General features: G+C 37.1%; 27 non-coding genes across 27 annotated transcripts; all 27 read right to left on the bottom strand.

Annotated features, from left to right (window-relative positions):
* Positions 1–259: 259 nt before the first annotated feature.
* On the bottom strand, positions 260–378 carry LOC140143149 (5S ribosomal RNA). Its single transcript, XR_011857645.1, has one exon. It is a non-coding gene; the product is annotated as a 5S ribosomal RNA (ribosomal RNA).
* A 394-nt stretch (positions 379–772) lies between these two features.
* On the bottom strand, positions 773–891 carry LOC140143148 (5S ribosomal RNA). Its single transcript, XR_011857644.1, has one exon. It is a non-coding gene; the product is annotated as a 5S ribosomal RNA (ribosomal RNA).
* Positions 892–1,287: 396 nt separating this feature from the next.
* LOC140143147 (5S ribosomal RNA) lies at positions 1,288–1,406 on the bottom strand. The gene has a single exon (XR_011857643.1). It is a non-coding gene; the product is annotated as a 5S ribosomal RNA (ribosomal RNA).
* A 396-nt stretch (positions 1,407–1,802) lies between these two features.
* LOC140143145 (5S ribosomal RNA) lies at positions 1,803–1,921 on the bottom strand. The gene has a single exon (XR_011857641.1). It is a non-coding gene; the product is annotated as a 5S ribosomal RNA (ribosomal RNA).
* Positions 1,922–2,317: 396 nt separating this feature from the next.
* On the bottom strand, positions 2,318–2,436 carry LOC140143144 (5S ribosomal RNA). Its single transcript, XR_011857640.1, has one exon. It is a non-coding gene; the product is annotated as a 5S ribosomal RNA (ribosomal RNA).
* A 394-nt stretch (positions 2,437–2,830) lies between these two features.
* Positions 2,831–2,949, bottom strand: LOC140143143 (5S ribosomal RNA). Its single transcript, XR_011857639.1, has one exon. It is a non-coding gene; the product is annotated as a 5S ribosomal RNA (ribosomal RNA).
* Positions 2,950–3,343: 394 nt separating this feature from the next.
* Positions 3,344–3,462, bottom strand: LOC140143142 (5S ribosomal RNA). Its single transcript, XR_011857638.1, has one exon. It is a non-coding gene; the product is annotated as a 5S ribosomal RNA (ribosomal RNA).
* A 391-nt stretch (positions 3,463–3,853) lies between these two features.
* Positions 3,854–3,972, bottom strand: LOC140143141 (5S ribosomal RNA). The gene has a single exon (XR_011857637.1). It is a non-coding gene; the product is annotated as a 5S ribosomal RNA (ribosomal RNA).
* Positions 3,973–4,369: 397 nt separating this feature from the next.
* LOC140143140 (5S ribosomal RNA) lies at positions 4,370–4,488 on the bottom strand. The gene has a single exon (XR_011857636.1). It is a non-coding gene; the product is annotated as a 5S ribosomal RNA (ribosomal RNA).
* Positions 4,489–4,883: 395 nt separating this feature from the next.
* On the bottom strand, positions 4,884–5,002 carry LOC140143139 (5S ribosomal RNA). Its single transcript, XR_011857635.1, has one exon. It is a non-coding gene; the product is annotated as a 5S ribosomal RNA (ribosomal RNA).
* Positions 5,003–5,397: 395 nt separating this feature from the next.
* Positions 5,398–5,516, bottom strand: LOC140143138 (5S ribosomal RNA). Its single transcript, XR_011857634.1, has one exon. It is a non-coding gene; the product is annotated as a 5S ribosomal RNA (ribosomal RNA).
* Positions 5,517–5,907: 391 nt separating this feature from the next.
* LOC140143137 (5S ribosomal RNA) lies at positions 5,908–6,026 on the bottom strand. Its single transcript, XR_011857633.1, has one exon. It is a non-coding gene; the product is annotated as a 5S ribosomal RNA (ribosomal RNA).
* A 396-nt stretch (positions 6,027–6,422) lies between these two features.
* On the bottom strand, positions 6,423–6,541 carry LOC140143136 (5S ribosomal RNA). Its single transcript, XR_011857632.1, has one exon. It is a non-coding gene; the product is annotated as a 5S ribosomal RNA (ribosomal RNA).
* A 396-nt stretch (positions 6,542–6,937) lies between these two features.
* Positions 6,938–7,056, bottom strand: LOC140143134 (5S ribosomal RNA). Its single transcript, XR_011857630.1, has one exon. It is a non-coding gene; the product is annotated as a 5S ribosomal RNA (ribosomal RNA).
* A 396-nt stretch (positions 7,057–7,452) lies between these two features.
* On the bottom strand, positions 7,453–7,571 carry LOC140143133 (5S ribosomal RNA). Its single transcript, XR_011857629.1, has one exon. It is a non-coding gene; the product is annotated as a 5S ribosomal RNA (ribosomal RNA).
* Positions 7,572–7,963: 392 nt separating this feature from the next.
* Positions 7,964–8,082, bottom strand: LOC140143132 (5S ribosomal RNA). The gene has a single exon (XR_011857628.1). It is a non-coding gene; the product is annotated as a 5S ribosomal RNA (ribosomal RNA).
* A 397-nt stretch (positions 8,083–8,479) lies between these two features.
* Positions 8,480–8,598, bottom strand: LOC140143190 (5S ribosomal RNA). Its single transcript, XR_011857685.1, has one exon. It is a non-coding gene; the product is annotated as a 5S ribosomal RNA (ribosomal RNA).
* Positions 8,599–8,995: 397 nt separating this feature from the next.
* Positions 8,996–9,113, bottom strand: LOC140143186 (5S ribosomal RNA). Its single transcript, XR_011857681.1, has one exon. It is a non-coding gene; the product is annotated as a 5S ribosomal RNA (ribosomal RNA).
* Positions 9,114–9,508: 395 nt separating this feature from the next.
* On the bottom strand, positions 9,509–9,627 carry LOC140143131 (5S ribosomal RNA). Its single transcript, XR_011857627.1, has one exon. It is a non-coding gene; the product is annotated as a 5S ribosomal RNA (ribosomal RNA).
* A 395-nt stretch (positions 9,628–10,022) lies between these two features.
* Positions 10,023–10,141, bottom strand: LOC140143129 (5S ribosomal RNA). Its single transcript, XR_011857626.1, has one exon. It is a non-coding gene; the product is annotated as a 5S ribosomal RNA (ribosomal RNA).
* A 392-nt stretch (positions 10,142–10,533) lies between these two features.
* On the bottom strand, positions 10,534–10,652 carry LOC140143252 (5S ribosomal RNA). The gene has a single exon (XR_011857740.1). It is a non-coding gene; the product is annotated as a 5S ribosomal RNA (ribosomal RNA).
* A 397-nt stretch (positions 10,653–11,049) lies between these two features.
* Positions 11,050–11,168, bottom strand: LOC140143251 (5S ribosomal RNA). Its single transcript, XR_011857739.1, has one exon. It is a non-coding gene; the product is annotated as a 5S ribosomal RNA (ribosomal RNA).
* Positions 11,169–11,564: 396 nt separating this feature from the next.
* On the bottom strand, positions 11,565–11,683 carry LOC140143250 (5S ribosomal RNA). The gene has a single exon (XR_011857738.1). It is a non-coding gene; the product is annotated as a 5S ribosomal RNA (ribosomal RNA).
* A 394-nt stretch (positions 11,684–12,077) lies between these two features.
* On the bottom strand, positions 12,078–12,196 carry LOC140143249 (5S ribosomal RNA). Its single transcript, XR_011857737.1, has one exon. It is a non-coding gene; the product is annotated as a 5S ribosomal RNA (ribosomal RNA).
* A 395-nt stretch (positions 12,197–12,591) lies between these two features.
* LOC140143248 (5S ribosomal RNA) lies at positions 12,592–12,710 on the bottom strand. The gene has a single exon (XR_011857736.1). It is a non-coding gene; the product is annotated as a 5S ribosomal RNA (ribosomal RNA).
* Positions 12,711–13,102: 392 nt separating this feature from the next.
* Positions 13,103–13,221, bottom strand: LOC140143246 (5S ribosomal RNA). The gene has a single exon (XR_011857734.1). It is a non-coding gene; the product is annotated as a 5S ribosomal RNA (ribosomal RNA).
* Positions 13,222–13,617: 396 nt separating this feature from the next.
* On the bottom strand, positions 13,618–13,736 carry LOC140143245 (5S ribosomal RNA). The gene has a single exon (XR_011857733.1). It is a non-coding gene; the product is annotated as a 5S ribosomal RNA (ribosomal RNA).
* Positions 13,737–17,156: the final 3,420 nt, after the last annotated feature.

Here is a 17,156-nt window from a genome sequence, read left to right as displayed (position 1 = left end):
TTACTCTGATCAAATTGTGAATTGTTCTGATGAGATTGTAGTCTTTTCATTTTTAGGAACTATAAACAAATTACGGGAGCTATCTTCAGTAGATAGCAAAAATTTACATCAGATTCTATCCAAAAAAAATTTCAAAAGGAAGAAAAAAAATCTTATTTTCAAGAAAGCTGCTTTGCAAATAGTAAAATTACATCACTGGAGATAGAGGAAACAAACATAAACTCGAGTCAAAAATAAAAACGAAGGATTCGAATGCAAAAGTCTACAGCACCCGGTATTCCTAAGCGGTCTCCCATCCAAGTACTAACCGGGCCCGACGTTGCTTAACTTCGGTGATCGGACGAGAACCGGTGTATTCAACGTGGTATGGCCGTAGACATCTGCAGATGCCATTTTAGCTTACTTATAGCTTAGCATTGACTGTAATCAGAATGATTGCTTGCTTTTCTTTCAATCGTTTTTATATTGTGCAACAACAATTATTTGTTGCTCTTTATATTAAAACTCAATTACAACTTACTCTGATCAAATTGTGAATTGTTCTGATGAGATTGTAGTCTTTTCATTTTAGGAACTATAACAAATTACGGGAGCTATCTTCAGTAGATAGCAAAAATTTACATCAGATTCTATCCAAAAAAAATTTCAAAAGGAAGAAAAAAATCTTATTTTCAAGAAAGTTCCTATGCAAATAGTAAAATTACATCACTGGAGATAGAGGAAACAAACATAAACTCGAGTCAAAAATAAAAACGAAGGATTCGAATGCAAAAGTCTACAGCACCCGGTATTCCTAAGCGGTCTCCCATCCAAGTACTAACCGGGCCCGACGTTGCTTAACTTCGGTGATCGGACGAGAACCGGTGTATTCAACGTGGTATGGCCGTAGACATCTGCAGATGCCATTTTAGCTTACTTATAGCTTAGCATTGACTGTAATCAGAATGATTGCTTGCTTTTCTTTCAATCGTTTTTATATTGTGCAACAACAATTATTTGTTGCTCTTTATATTAAAACTCAATTACAACTTACTCTGATCAAATTGTGAATTGTTCTGATGAGATTGTAGTCTTTTCATTTTTAGGAACTATAAACAAATTACGGGAGCTATCTTCAGTAGATAGCAAAAATTTACATCAGATTCTAAAAAAAAAAAATTTCAAAAGGAAGAAAAAAATCTTATTTTCAAGAAAGCTGCTTTGCAAATAGTAAAATTACATCACTGGAGATAGAGGAAACAAACATAAACTCGAGTCAAAAATAAAAACGAAGGATTCGAATGCAAAAGTCTACAGCACCCGGTATTCCTAAGCGGTCTCCCATCCAAGTACTAACCGGGCCCGACGTTGCTTAACTTCGGTGATCGGACGAGAACCGGTGTATTCAACGTGGTATGGCCGTAGACATCTGCAGATGCCATTTTAGCTTACTTATAGCTTAGCATTGACTGTAATCAGAATGATTGCTTGCTTTTCTTTCAATCGTTTTTATATTGTGCAACAACAATTATTTGTTGCTCTTTATATTAAAACTCAATTACAACTTACTCTGATCAAATTGTGAATTGTTCTGATGAGATTGTAGTCTTTTCATTTTTTTTTTTTAAAAAAAAATTAAGGGAGCTATCTTCAGTAGATAGCAAAATTTTACATCAGATTCTATCCAAAAAAATTTCAAAAGGAAGAAAAAAAATCTTATTTTCAAGAAAGCTGCTTTGCAAATAGTAAAATTACATCACTGGAGATAGAGGAAACAAACATAAACTCGAGTCAAAAATAAAAACGAAGGATTCGAATGCAAAAGTCTACAGCACCCGGTATTCCTAAGCGGTCTCCCATCCAAGTACTAACCGGGCCCGACGTTGCTTAACTTCGGTGATCGGACGAGAACCGGTGTATTCAACGTGGTATGGCCGTAGACATCTGCAGATGCCATTTTAGCTTACTTATAGCTTAGCATTGACTGTAATCAGAATGATTGCTTGCTTTTCTTTCAATCGTTTTTATATTGTGCAACAACAATTATTTGTTGCTCTTTATATTAAAACTCAATTACAACTTACTCTGATCAAATTGTGAATTGTTCTGATGAGATTGTAGTCTTTTCATTTTTAGGAACTATAAACAAATTACGGAGATATCTAAAGTAGATAGCAAAAAATTTACATCAGATTCTATCCAAAAAAATTTCAAAAGGAAGAAAAAAAATCTTATTTTCAAGAAAGCTGCTTTGCAAATAGTAAAATTACATCACTGGAGATAGAGGAAACAAACATAAACTCGAGTCAAAAATAAAAACGAAGGATTCGAATGCAAAAGTCTACAGCACCCGGTATTCCTAAGCGGTCTCCCATCCAAGTACTAACCGGGCCCGACGTTGCTTAACTTCGGTGATCGGACGAGAACCGGTGTATTCAACGTGGTATGGCCGTAGACATCTGCAGATGCCATTTTAGCTTACTTATAGCTTAGCATTGACTGTAATCAGAATGATTGCTTGCTTTTCTTTCAATCGTTTTTATATTGTGCAACAACAATTATTTGTTGCTCTTTATATTAAAACTCAATTACAACTTACTCTGATCAAATTGTGAATTGTTCTGATGAGATTGTAGTCTTTTCATTTTTAGGAACTATAAACAAATTACGGAGCTATCTTCAGTAGATAGCAAAATTTACATCAGATTCTATCCAAAAAAAATTTCAAAAAGAAGAAAAAAAATCTTATTTTCAAGAAAGCTGCTTTGCAAATAGTAAAATTACATCACTGGAGATAGAGGAAACAAACATAAACTCGAGTCAAAAATAAAAACGAAGGATTCGAATGCAAAGTCTACAGCACCCGGTATTCCTAAGCGGTCTCCCATCCAAGTACTAACCGGGCCCGACGTTGCTTAACTTCGGTGATCGGACGAGAACCGGTGTATTCAACGTGGTATGGCCGTAGACATCTGCAGATGCCATTTTAGCTTACTTATAGCTTAGCATTGACTGTAATCAGAATGATTGCTTGCTTTTCTTTCAATCGTTTTTATATTGTGCAACAACAATTATTTGTTGCTCTTTATATTAAAACTCAATTACAACTTACTCTGATCAAATTGTGAATTGTTCTGATGAGATTGTAGTCTTTTCATTTTTAGGAACTATAAACAAATTACGGGAGCTATCTTCAGTAGATAGCAAAATTTACATCAGATTCTATCCAAAAAAATTTCAAAAGGAAGAAAAAAATCTTATTTTCAAGAAAGCTGCTTTGCAAATAGTAAAATTACATCACTGGAGATAGAGGAAACAAACATAAACTCGAGTCAAAAATAAAAACGAAGGATTCGAATGCAAAAGTCTACAGCACCCGGTATTCCTAAGCGGTCTCCCATCCAAGTACTAACCGGGCCCGACGTTGCTTAACTTCGGTGATCGGACGAGAACCGGTGTATTCAACGTGGTATGGCCGTAGACATCTGCAGATGCCATTTTAGCTTACTTATAGCTTAGCATTGACTGTAATCAGAATGATTGCTTGCTTTTCTTTCAATCGTTTTTATATTGTGCAACAACAATTATTTGTTGCTCTTTATATTAAAACTCAATTACAACTTACTCTGATCAAATTGTGAATTGTTCTGATGAGATTGTAGTCTTTTCATTTTAGGAACTATAACAAATTACGGAGCTATCTTCAGTAGATAGCAAAAATTTACATCAGATTCTATCCAAAAAAATTTCAAAAGGAAGAAAAAAATCTTATTTTCAAGAAAGCTGCTTTGCAAATAGTAAAATTACATCACTGGAGATAGAGGAAACAAACATAAACTCGAGTCAAAAATAAAAACGAAGGATTCGAATGCAAAGTCTACAGCACCCGGTATTCCTAAGCGGTCTCCCATCCAAGTACTAACCGGGCCCGACGTTGCTTAACTTCGGTGATCGGACGAGAACCGGTGTATTCAACGTGGTATGGCCGTAGACATCTGCAGATGCCATTTTAGCTTACTTATAGCTTAGCATTGACTGTAATCAGAATGATTGCTTGCTTTTTTCTTTCAATCGTTTTTATATTGTGCAACAACAATTATTTGTTGCTCTTTATATTAAAACTCAATTACAACTTACTCTGATCAAATTGTGAATTGTTCTGATGAGATTGTAGTCTTTTCATTTTTAGGAACTATAAACAAATTACGGGAGCTATCTTCAGTAGATAGCAAAAATTTACATCAGATTCTATCCAAAAAAATTTCAAAAGGAAGAAAAAAATCTTATTTTCAAGAAAGCTGCTTTGCAAATAGTAAAATTACATCACTGGAGATAGAGGAAACAAACATAAACTCGAGTCAAAAATAAAAACGAAGGATTCGAATGCAAAAGTCTACAGCACCCGGTATTCCTAAGCGGTCTCCCATCCAAGTACTAACCGGGCCCGACGTTGCTTAACTTCGGTGATCGGACGAGAACCGGTGTATTCAACGTGGTATGGCCGTAGACATCTGCAGATGCCATTTTAGCTTACTTATAGCTTAGCATTGACTGTAATCAGAATGATTGCTTGCTTTTCTTTCAATCGTTTTTATATTGTGCAACAACAATTATTTGTTGCTCTTTATATTAAAACTCAATTACAACTTACTCTGATCAAATTGTGAATTGTTCTGATGAGATTGTAGTCTTTTCATTTTTAGGAACTATAAACAAATTACGGGAGCTATCTTCAGTAGATAGCAAAATTTACATCAGATTCTATCCAAAAAAATTTCAAAAGGAAGAAAAAAAATCTTATTTTCAAGAAAGCTGCTTTGCAAATAGTAAAATTACATCACTGGAGATAGAGGAAACAAACATAAACTCGAGTCAAAAATAAAAACGAAGGATTCGAATGCAAAAGTCTACAGCACCCGGTATTCCTAAGCGGTCTCCCATCCAAGTACTAACCGGGCCCGACGTTGCTTAACTTCGGTGATCGGACGAGAACCGGTGTATTCAACGTGGTATGGCCGTAGACATCTGCAGATGCCATTTTAGCTTACTTATAGCTTAGCATTGACTGTAATCAGAATGATTGCTTGCTTTTCTTTCAATCGTTTTTATATTGTGCAACAACAATTATTTGTTGCTCTTTATATTAAAACTCAATTACAACTTACTCTGATCAAATTGTGAATTGTTCTGATGAGATTGTAGTCTTTTCATTTTTAGGAACTATAACAAATTACGGAGCTATCTTCAGTAGATAGCAAAAATTTACATCAGATTCTATCAAAAAAAAATTTCAAAAGGAAGAAAAAAAAACTTATTTTCAAGAAAGCTGCTTTGCAAATAGTAAAATTACATCACTGGAGATAGAGGAAACAAACATAAACTCGAGTCAAAAATAAAAACGAAGGATTCGAATGCAAAAGTCTACAGCACCCGGTATTCCTAAGCGGTCTCCCATCCAAGTACTAACCGGGCCCGACGTTGCTTAACTTCGGTGATCGGACGAGAACCGGTGTATTCAACGTGGTATGGCCGTAGACATCTGCAGATGCCATTTTAGCTTACTTATAGCTTAGCATTGACTGTAATCAGAATGATTGCTTGCTTTTCTTTCAATCGTTTTTATATTGTGCAACAACAATTATTTGTTGCTCTTTATATTAAAACTCAATTACAACTTACTCTGATCAAATTGTGAATTGTTCTGATGAGATTGTAGTCTTTTCATTTTAGGAACTATAACAAATTACGGAGCTATCTTCAGTAGATAGCAAAAATTTACATCAGATTCTATCCAAAAAAATTTCAAAAGGAAGAAAAAAATCTTATTTTCAAGAAAGCTGCTTTGCAAATAGTAAAATTACATCACTGGAGATAGAGGAAACAAACATAAACTCGAGTCAAAAATAAAAACGAAGGATTCGAATGCAAAGTCTACAGCACCCGGTATTCCTAAGCGGTCTCCCATCCAAGTACTAACCGGGCCCGACGTTGCTTAACTTCGGTGATCGGACGAGAACCGGTGTATTCAACGTGGTATGGCCGTAGACATCTGCAGATGCCATTTTAGCTTACTTATAGCTTAGCATTGACTGTAATCAGAATGATTGCTTGCTTTTCTTTCAATCGTTTTTATATTGTGCAACAACAATTATTTGTTGCTCTTTATATTAAAACTCAATTACAACTTACTCTGATCAAATTGTGAATTGTTCTGATGAGATTGTAGTCTTTTCATTTTTAGGAACTATAACAAATTACGGGAGCTATCTTCAGTAGATAGCAAAAATTTACATCAGATTCTATCCAAAAAAAATTTCAAAAGGAAGAAAAAAAATCTTATTTTCAAGAAAGCTGCTTTGCAAATAGTAAAATTACATCACTGGAGATAGAGGAAACAAACATAAACTCGAGTCAAAAAAAAAAACGAAGGATTCGAATGCAAAAGTCTACAGCACCCGGTATTCCTAAGCGGTCTCCCATCCAAGTACTAACCGGGCCCGACGTTGCTTAACTTCGGTGATCGGACGAGAACCGGTGTATTCAACGTGGTATGGCCGTAGACATCTGCAGATGCCATTTTAGCTTACTTATAGCTTAGCATTGACTGTAATCAGAATGATTGCTTGCTTTTCTTTCAATCGTTTTTATATTGTGCAACAACAATTATTTGTTGCTCTTTATATTAAAACTCAATTACAACTTACTCTGATCAAATTGTGAATTGTTCTGATGAGATTGTAGTCTTTTCATTTTTAGGAACTATAAACAAATTACGGAGCTATCTTCAGTAGATAGCAAAAATTTACATCAGATTTTATCCAAAAAAATTTCAAAAGGAAGAAAAAAAAATCTTATTTTCAAGAAAGCTGCTTTGCAAATAGTAAAATTACATCACTGGAGATAGAGGAAACAAACATAAACTCGAGTCAAAAATAAAAACGAAGGATTCGAATGCAAAAGTCTACAGCACCCGGTATTCCTAAGCGGTCTCCCATCCAAGTACTAACCGGGCCCGACGTTGCTTAACTTCGGTGATCGGACGAGAACCGGTGTATTCAACGTGGTATGGCCGTAGACATCTGCAGATGCCATTTTAGCTTACTTATAGCTTAGCATTGACTGTAATCAGAATGATTGCTTGCTTTTCTTTCAATCGTTTTTATATTGTGCAACAACAATTATTTGTTGCTCTTTATATTAAAACTCAATTACAACTTACTCTGATCAAATTGTGAATTGTTCTGATGAGATTGTAGTCTTTTCATTTTTAGGAACTATAACAAATTACGGGAGCTATCTTCAGTAGATAGCAAAAATTTACATCAGATTCTATCCAAAAAAAATTTCAAAAGGAAGAAAAAAAATCTTATTTTCAAGAAAGCTGCTTTGCAAATAGTAAAATTACATCACTGGAGATAGAGGAAACAAACATAAACTCGAGTCAAAAATAAAAACGAAGGATTCGAATGCAAAAGTCTACAGCACCCGGTATTCCTAAGCGGTCTCCCATCCAAGTACTAACCGGGCCCGACGTTGCTTAACTTCGGTGATCGGACGAGAACCGGTGTATTCAACGTGGTATGGCCGTAGACATCTGCAGATGCCATTTTAGCTTACTTATAGCTTAGCATTGACTGTAATCAGAATGATTGCTTGCTTTTCTTTCAATCGTTTTTATATTGTGCAACAACAATTATTTGTTGCTCTTTATATTAAAACTCAATTACAACTTACTCTGATCAAATTGTGAATTGTTCTGATGAGATTGTAGTCTTTTCATTTTAGGAACTATAACAAATTACGGGAGCTATCTTCAGTAGATAGCAAAAATTTACATCAGATTCTATCCAAAAAAATTTCAAAAGGAAGAAAAAAATCTTATTTTCAAGAAAGCTGCTTTGCAAATAGTAAAATTACATCACTGGAGATAGAGGAAACAAACATAAACTCGAGTCAAAAATAAAAACGAAGGATTCGAATGCAAAGTCTACAGCACCCGGTATTCCTAAGCGGTCTCCCATCCAAGTACTAACCGGGCCCGACGTTGCTTAACTTCGGTGATCGGACGAGAACCGGTGTATTCAACGTGGTATGGCCGTAGACATCTGCAGATGCCATTTTAGCTTACTTATAGCTTAGCATTGACTGTAATCAGAATGATTGCTTGCTTTTCTTTCAATCGTTTTTATATTGTGCAACAACAATTATTTGTTGCTCTTTATATTAAAACTCAATTACAACTTACTCTGATCAAATTGTGAATTGTTCTGATGAGATTGTAGTCTTTTCATTTTTAGGAACTATAAACAAATTACGGGAGCTATCTTCAGTAGATAGCAAAAATTTACATCAGATTCTATCCAAAAAAAATTTCAAAAGGAAGAAAAAAAATCTTATTTTCAAGAAAGCTGCTTTGCAAATAGTAAAATTACATCACTGGAGATAGAGGAAACAAACATAAACTCGAGTCAAAAATAAAAACGAAGGATTCGAATGCAAAAGTCTACAGCACCCGGTATGCCTAAGTAGTTTCCCATCCAAGTACTAACCGGGCCCGACGTTGCTAAACTTCGGTGATCGGACGAGAACCGGTGTATTCAACGTGGTATGGCCGTAGACATCTGCAGATGCCATTTTAGCTTACTTATAGCTTAGCATTGACTGTAATCAGAATGATTGCTTGCTTTTCTTTCAATCGTTTTTATATTGTGCAACAACAATTATTTGTTGCTCTTTATATTAAAACTCAATTACAACTTACTCTGATCAAATTGTGAATTGTTCTGATGAGATTGTAGTCTTTTCATTTTAGGAACTATAACAAATTACGGGAGCTATCTTCAGTAGATAGCAAAAATTTACATCAGATTCTATCCAAAAAAAATTTCAAAAGGAAGAAAAAAAAAATCTTATTTTCAAGAAAGCTGCTTTGCAAATAGTAAAATTACATCACTGGAGATAGAGGAAACAAACATAAACTCGAGTCAAAAATAAAAACGAAGGATTCGAATGCAAAAGTCTACAGCACCCGGTATTCCTAAGCGGTCTCCCATCCAAGTACTAACCGGGCCGACGTTGCTTAACTTCGGTGATCGGACGAGAACCGGTGTATTCAACGTGGTATGGCCGTAGACATCTGCAGATGCCATTTTAGCTTACTTATAGCTTAGCATTGACTGTAATCAGAATGATTGCTTGCTTTTCTTTCAATCGTTTTTATATTGTGCAACAACAATTATTTGTTGCTCTTTATATTAAAACTCAATTACAACTTACTCTGATCAAATTGTGAATTGTTCTGATGAGATTGTAGTCTTTTCATTTTTAGGAACTATAAACAAATTACGGGAGCTATCTTCAGTAGATAGCAAAAATTTACATCAGATTCTATCCAAAAAAAATTCAAAAGGAAGAAAAAAAATCTTATTTTCAAGAAAGCTGCTTTGCAAATAGTAAAATTACATCACTGGAGATAGAGGAAACAAACATAAACTCGAGTCAAAAATAAAAACGAAGGATTCGAATGCAAAGTCTACAGCACCCGGTATTCCTAAGCGGTCTCCCATCCAAGTACTAACCGGGCCCGACGTTGCTTAACTTCGGTGATCGGACGAGAACCGGTGTATTCAACGTGGTATGGCCGTAGACATCTGCAGATGCCATTTTAGCTTACTTATAGCTTAGCATTGACTGTAATCAGAATGATTGCTTGCTTTTCTTTCAATCGTTTTTATATTGTGCAACAACAATTATTTGTTGCTCTTTATATTAAAACTCAATTACAACTTACTCTGATCAAATTGTGAATTGTTCTGATGAGATTGTAGTCTTTTCATTTTTAGGAACTATAAACAAATTACGGGAGCTATCTTCAGTAGATAGCAAAAATTTACATCAGATTCTATCCAAAAAAATTTCAAAAGGAAGAAAAAAATCTTATTTTCAAGAAAGCTGCTTTGCAAATAGTAAAATTACATCACTGGAGATAGAGGAAACAAACATAAACTCGAGTCAAAAATAAAAACGAAGGATTCGAATGCAAAAGTCTACAGCACCCGGTATTCCTAAGCGGTCTCCCATCCAAGTACTAACCGGGCCCGACGTTGCTTAACTTCGGTGATCGGACGAGAACCGGTGTATTCAACGTGGTATGGCCGTAGACATCTGCAGATGCCATTTTAGCTTACTTATAGCTTAGCATTGACTGTAATCAGAATGATTGCTTGCTTTTCTTTCAATCGTTTTTATATTGTGCAACAACAATTATTTGTTGCTCTTTATATTAAAACTCAATTACAACTTACTCTGATCAAATTGTGAATTGTTCTGATGAGATTGTAGTCTTTTCATTTTAGGAACTATAACAAATTACGGAGCTATCTTCAGTAGATAGCAAAAATTTACATCAGATTCTATCCAAAAAAATTTCAAAAGGAAGAAAAAAATCTTATTTTCAAGAAAGCTGCTTTGCAAATAGTAAAATTACATCACTGGAGATAGAGGAAACAAACATAAACTCGAGTCAAAAATAAAAACGAAGGATTCGAATGCAAAAGTCTACAGCACCCGGTATTCCTAAGCGGTCTCCCATCCAAGTACTAACCGGGCCCGACGTTGCTTAACTTCGGTGATCGGACGAGAACCGGTGTATTCAACGTGGTATGGCCGTAGACATCTGCAGATGCCATTTTAGCTTACTTATAGCTTAGCATTGACTGTAATCAGAATGATTGCTTGCTTTTCTTTCAATCGTTTTTTATATTGTGCAACAACAATTATTTGTTGCTCTTTATATTAAAACTCAATTACAACTTACTCTGATCAAATTGTGAATTGTTCTGATGAGATTGTAGTCTTTTCATTTTTAGGAACTATAAACAAATTACGGGAGCTATCTGCAGTAAATAGCAAAATTTACATCAGATTCTATCCAAAAAAAATTTCAAAAGGAAGAAAAAAAATCTTATTTTCAAGAAAGCTGCTTTGCAAATAGTAAAATTACATCACTGGAGATAGAGGAAACAAACATAAACTCGAGTCAAAAATAAAAACGAAGGATTCGAATGCAAAAGTCTACAGCACCCGGTATTCCTAAGCGGTCTCCCATCCAAGTACTAACCGGGCCCGACGTTGCTTAACTTCGGTGATCGGACGAGAACCGGTGTATTCAACGTGGTATGGCCGTAGACATCTGCAGATGCCATTTTAGCTTACTTATAGCTTAGCATTGACTGTAATCAGAATGATTGCTTGCTTTTCTTTCAATCGTTTTTATATTGTGCAACAACAATTATTTGTTGCTCTTTATATTAAAACTCAATTACAACTTACTCTGATCAAATTGTGAATTGTTCTGATGAGATTGTAGTCTTTTCATTTTTAGGAACTATAACAAATTACGGGAGCTATCTTCAGTAGATAGCAAAAATTTACATCAGATTCTATCCAAAAAAAATTTCAAAAGGAAGAAAAAAAATCTTATTTTCAAGAAAGCTGCTTTGCAAATAGTAAAATTACATCACTGGAGATAGAGGAAACAAACATAAACTCGAGTCAAAAATAAAAACGAAGGATTCGAATGCAACAGTCTACAGCACCCGGTATTCCTAAGCGGTCTCCCATCCAAGTACTAACCGGGCCCGACGTTGCTTAACTTCGGTGATCGGACGAGAACCGGTGTATTCAACGTGGTATGGCCGTAGACATCTGCAGATGCCATTTTAGCTTACTTATAGCTTAGCATTGACTGTAATCAGAATGATTGCTTGCTTTTCTTTCAATCGTTTTTATATTGTGCAACAACAATTATTTGTTGCTCTTTATATTAAAACTCAATTACAACTTACTCTGATCAAATTGTGAATTGTTCTGATGAGATTGTAGTCTTTTCATTTTAGGAACTATAACAAATTACGGGAGCTATCTTCAGTAGATAGCAAAAAATTACATCAGATTCTATCCAAAAAAAATTTCAAAAGGAAGAAAAAAAATCTTATTTTCAAGAAAGCTGCTTTGCAAATAGTAAAATTACATCACTGGAGATAGAGGAAACAAACATAAACTCGAGTCAAAATAAAAACGAAGGATTCGAATGCAAAAGTCTACAGCACCCGGTATTCCTAAGCGGTCTCCCATCCAAGTACTAACCGGGCCCGACGTTGCTTAACTTCGGTGATCGGACGAGAACCGGTGTATTCAACGTGGTATGGCCGTAGACATCTGCAGATGCCATTTTAGCTTACTTATAGCTTAGCATTGACTGTAATCAGAATGATTGCTTGCTTTTCTTTCAATCGTTTTTATATTGTGCAACAACAATTATTTGTTGCTCTTTATATTAAAACTCAATTACAACTTACTCTGATCAAATTGTGAATTGTTCTGATGAGATTGTAGTCTTTTCATTTTAGGAACTATAAACAAATTACGGGAGCTATCTTCAGTAGATAGCAAAAATTTACATCAGATTCTATCCCAAAAAAATTTCAAAAGGAAGAAAAAAAATCTTATTTTCAAGAAAGCTGCTTTGCAAATAGTAAAATTACATCACTGGAGATAGAGGAAACAAACATAAACTCGAGTCAAAAATAAAAACGAAGGATTCGAATGCAAAGTCTACAGCACCCGGTATTCCTAAGCGGTCTCCCATCCAAGTACTAACCGGGCCCGACGTTGCTTAACTTCGGTGATCGGACGAGAACCGGTGTATTCAACGTGGTATGGCCGTAGACATCTGCAGATGCCATTTTAGCTTACTTATAGCTTAGCATTGACTGTAATCAGAATGATTGCTTGCTTTTCTTTCAATCGTTTTTATATTGTGCAACAACAATTATTTGTTGCTCTTTATATTAAAACTCAATTACAACTTACTCTGATCAAATTGTGAATTGTTCTGATGAGATTGTAGTCTTTTCATTTTAGGAACTATAACAAATTACGGAGCTATCTTCAGTAGATAGCAAAAATTTACATCAGATTCTATCCAAAAAAATTTCAAAAGGAAGAAAAAAATCTTATTTTCAAGAAAGCTGCTTTGCAAATAGTAAAATTACATCACTGGAGATAGAGGAAACAAACATAAACTCGAGTCAAAAATAAAAACGAAGGATTCGAATGCAAAAGTCTACAGCACCCGGTATTCCTAAGCGGTCTCCCATCCAAGTACTAACCGGGCCCGACGTTGCTTAACTTCGGTGATCGGACGAGAACCGGTGTATTCAACGTGGTATGGCCGTAGACATCTGCAGATGCCATTTTAGCTTACTTATAGCTTAGCATTGACTGTAATCAGAATGATTGCTTGCTTTTCTTTCAATCGTTTTTATATTGTGCAACAACAATTATTTGTTGCTCTTTATATTAAAACTCAATTACAACTTACTCTGATCAAATTGTGAATTGTTCTGATGAGATTGTAGTCTTTTCATTTTTAGGAACTATAAACAAATTACGGGAGCTATCTTCAGTAGATAGCAAAAATTTACATCAGATTCTATCCAAAAAAATTTCAAAAGGAAGAAAAAAAATCTTATTTTCAAGAAAGCTGCTTTGCAAATAGTAAAATTACATCACTGGAGATAGAGGAAACAAACATAAACTCGAGTCAAAAATAAAAACGAAGGATTCGAATGCAAAAGTCTACAGCACCCGGTATTCCTAAGCGGTCTCCCATCCAAGTACTAACCGGGCCCGACGTTGCTTAACTTCGGTGATCGGACGAGAACCGGTGTATTCAACGTGGTATGGCCGTAGACATCTGCAGATGCCATTTTAGCTTACTTATAGCTTAGCATTGACTGTAATCAGAATGATTGCTTGCTTTTCTTTCAATCGTTTTTATATTGTGCAACAACAATTATTTGTTGCTCTTTATATTAAAACTCAATTACAACTTACTCTGATCAAATTGTGAATTGTTCTGATGAGATTGTAGTCTTTTCATTTTAGGAACTATAACAAATTACGGGAGCTATCTTCAGTAGATAGCAAAAATTTACATCAGATTCTATCCAAAAAAATTTCAAAAGGAAGAAAAAAAATCTTATTTTCAAGAAAGCTGCTTTGCAAATAGTAAAATTACGATAAAGGTGCGATGATGGTTATTTAGCGCGTTAGCGCTGCTCACTATCAAAATTGCAAATTGCGCGGTATTTGCAATTTTCTGTTATTTCCACGTTAATAGCGCTAATATCGCCGTTAGCGTGATAATAGCAAACCTCTGCTATTTCGTGCTAATTGTGGTGAACCAATTGCGCGCTATTACCAAAAGTGCTAAAACTGTTCTCGGCAAGGTAAGTGATATTAGCGCTAATATCGTTAATAGCGGCCATTAGCGTAATGCGTGCTATTAGCGCTATTAGCGTGAGTCGTGCTATTTTCATCACTAACGCTATTAGCACTCATTAGCATGTCACTTGCAAAAGTTCTAAAAATGCTCTCAATAGCGTAAGGTTTGCTACTACGCTATTAGCACTAATAGTGCTAATAGCACTCATTAGCATGAGATGCGCTATTAGCGCTAATAGCGTAATGCGTGTTATTAGCGCTATTAGTGCTAATAGCACTCATTAGCATCAGATGCGCTATTAGCGCTAATAGCGTAAGGCATGGTATTAGCGCTATTAGCGCTAATAGCGACAGGTATGCTAATAACGATATTATATTTTCTACGGATGGTAGGTGCTATTGGCGCTATTAGCGCTAATAGCACTCATTAACATGAGATGCGCTATTAGCGCTAATAGCGTAAGGCATGCTATTAGCGCTATTAGCGCTAATACCAACATATATGCTAATAACGATATTATAACTCATTGTATTATGTGCCAAATTGTTTATTTTCTGCGAATGGTAGACGCTATTAGCGCTAATAGCACTAATAGCACTCATTAGCGCGAGGTGCGCTATTAGCGCTAATAACGTAAGGTGTGCTACTAGCGCTATTAGTGCTAATAGCGTAGTGTGTGCTAATAACGATATTAGCGCTCATTAGTGTATCGTTTGCAAATTTTAAAATTGACCATTTTCTACGGATGGTAGGTGCTATTAGCGCTATTAGCGCTAATAGCGCTAATAGCACTCATTAGCGTGAGATGTGCTATTAGCGCTAATAGCCTAAGGCGTGCTATTAGCGTTATTAGCGCTAATACCGACAGGTATGCTAATAACGATATTATATTTTCTACGGATGGTAGGTGCTATTAGGCGCTATTAGCGCTAATAGCGCTAATAGCACTCATTAGCATGAGATGCGCCATTAGCGCTAATAGCGTAAGGCATGCTATTAGCGCTATTAGCGCTAATACCGACAGATATGCTAATAACGATATTATGACTCATTGTATTATGTGCCAAATTGTTCATTTTCTTCGAATGGTAGACGCTATTAGCGCTAATAGCACTCATTAGCGCGAGGTGCGCTATTACCGCTAATAGCGTAAGGTGTGCTACTAGCGCTATTAGCGCTAATAGCGTAGTGTGTGCTAATAGCGATATTAGCGCTCATTAGTGTATCGTTTGCACATTTTAAAATTGACTATTTTCTACGGATGGTAGGTGCTAGCGCTAATAGCACTCATTAGTGTGAGATGTGCTATTAGCGCTAATAGCGTAAGGCATGCTATTAGCGCTATTAGAGCTAATAGAGACAGGTATGCTAATAACCATTTTACAACTCATTGTATTATGTGCCAAATTGTTCACTTTCTGCAAATGGTAGACGCTATTATCTCTATTAGCGTAGTGTGTGCTAATAGCGATATTAGCGCTCATTAGTGTATCGTTTGCAAGGCCGCAGGGCCGGCAGGCCAGAGGCCGGAGACTCCCATACGACAACTAAACACTCTAAGTGAGTTCCAATATAAAAGGGCCCCGCAGGGAAACAAAGCTAGTGTGACCACTGTCCCCACCATCAACAAAAAACACCAAGGCCGCAGGGCCAGCAGGCCCGAGGCCGCAGACTCCCATACGACAACTCCAACACTCCAAGTGAGTTCCAATATAAATAGGCCCCACAGGGCAAGAAACTTAGTGTGACTGCTGTCCTGCTGACAACTAAACACTCCAAGTGAGTTCCAATATAAAAGGGCCCCGCAGGGCAACAAAGCTAGTGTGACCGCTGTCCCCACCATCAACAACAAATATCAAGGCCGTAGAGCCGGCAGGCCCGAGGCCGGTGACTCCCATACGACAACTAAACACTCCAAGTGAGTTCCAATATAAAAGGGCCCCGCAGGGCAAGAAAGCTAGTGTGACCGCTGACCCCACCATCAACAAAAATATTAAGGCCGCAGGTCCGGCAGGCCCGAGGCCGGAGACTTCCATACGACAACTAAACACTCCAAGTGAGTTCCAATATAAAAGGGCCCCGCAAATCAAGAAATTTAGTGTTACCGCTGTCCCCAACATCAACAAAAAACATCAAGGCCGCAGGGCCGGCAGGCCCGAGGCCGGAGACTCCCATACGACAACTAAACACTCCAAGTGAGTTCCAATATAAAAGTGCCCCGCAGGGCAAGAAAGCTAGTGTGACCGCTGTCCCCACCATCCACAAAAATATTAAGGCCGCAGGTCCGGCAGGGCCGAGGCCGGAGACTCCCATACGACAACTAAACACTCCAAGTGAGTTAAAATATAATAAGGCCCCGCAGGGCAAGAAACTTAGTATGACCACTGTCCCCACCATCAGCAACAAACATCAAGGCCGCATGGCCGGCGACTCGCATACGACAACTAAAGGGCCCCGCAGGGCAGGAAACTTAGTATGACCGCTGTCCCCGCCATCAGCAACAAACATCAAGGCCGCAGGGCCGGCAGGCCCGAGGCCGGTGACTCCCATACGACAACTAAACACTCCAAGTGAGTTCCAATATAAAAGGGCCCCGCAGGGCAACAAAGCTAGTGTGACCGCTGTCCCCACCATCAACAACAAATATCTAGGCCGCAGAGCCGGCAGGCCCGAGGCCGGTGACTCCCATACGACAACTAAACACTCCAAGTGAGTTCCAATATAAAAGGGCCCCGCAGGGCAACAAAGCTAGTGTGACCGCTGTCCCCACCATCAACAACAAACATCAAGGCCGCACAGCCGGCAGGCCCGAGGCCGGTGACTCCCATACGACAACTAAACACTCCAAGTGAGTTCCAATATTAAAGGGCCCCGCAGGGCAAGAAAG

Source organism: Amphiura filiformis, chromosome 20, assembly GCF_039555335.1.
Source record: "Amphiura filiformis chromosome 20, Afil_fr2py, whole genome shotgun sequence".
Classification (NCBI taxonomy): Eukaryota; Metazoa; Echinodermata; class Ophiuroidea; order Amphilepidida; family Amphiuridae; genus Amphiura; species Amphiura filiformis.
The sequence above is the reverse complement of the archived record's forward strand: the minus strand, read 5'-3'. Positions and strand labels throughout refer to the sequence as shown.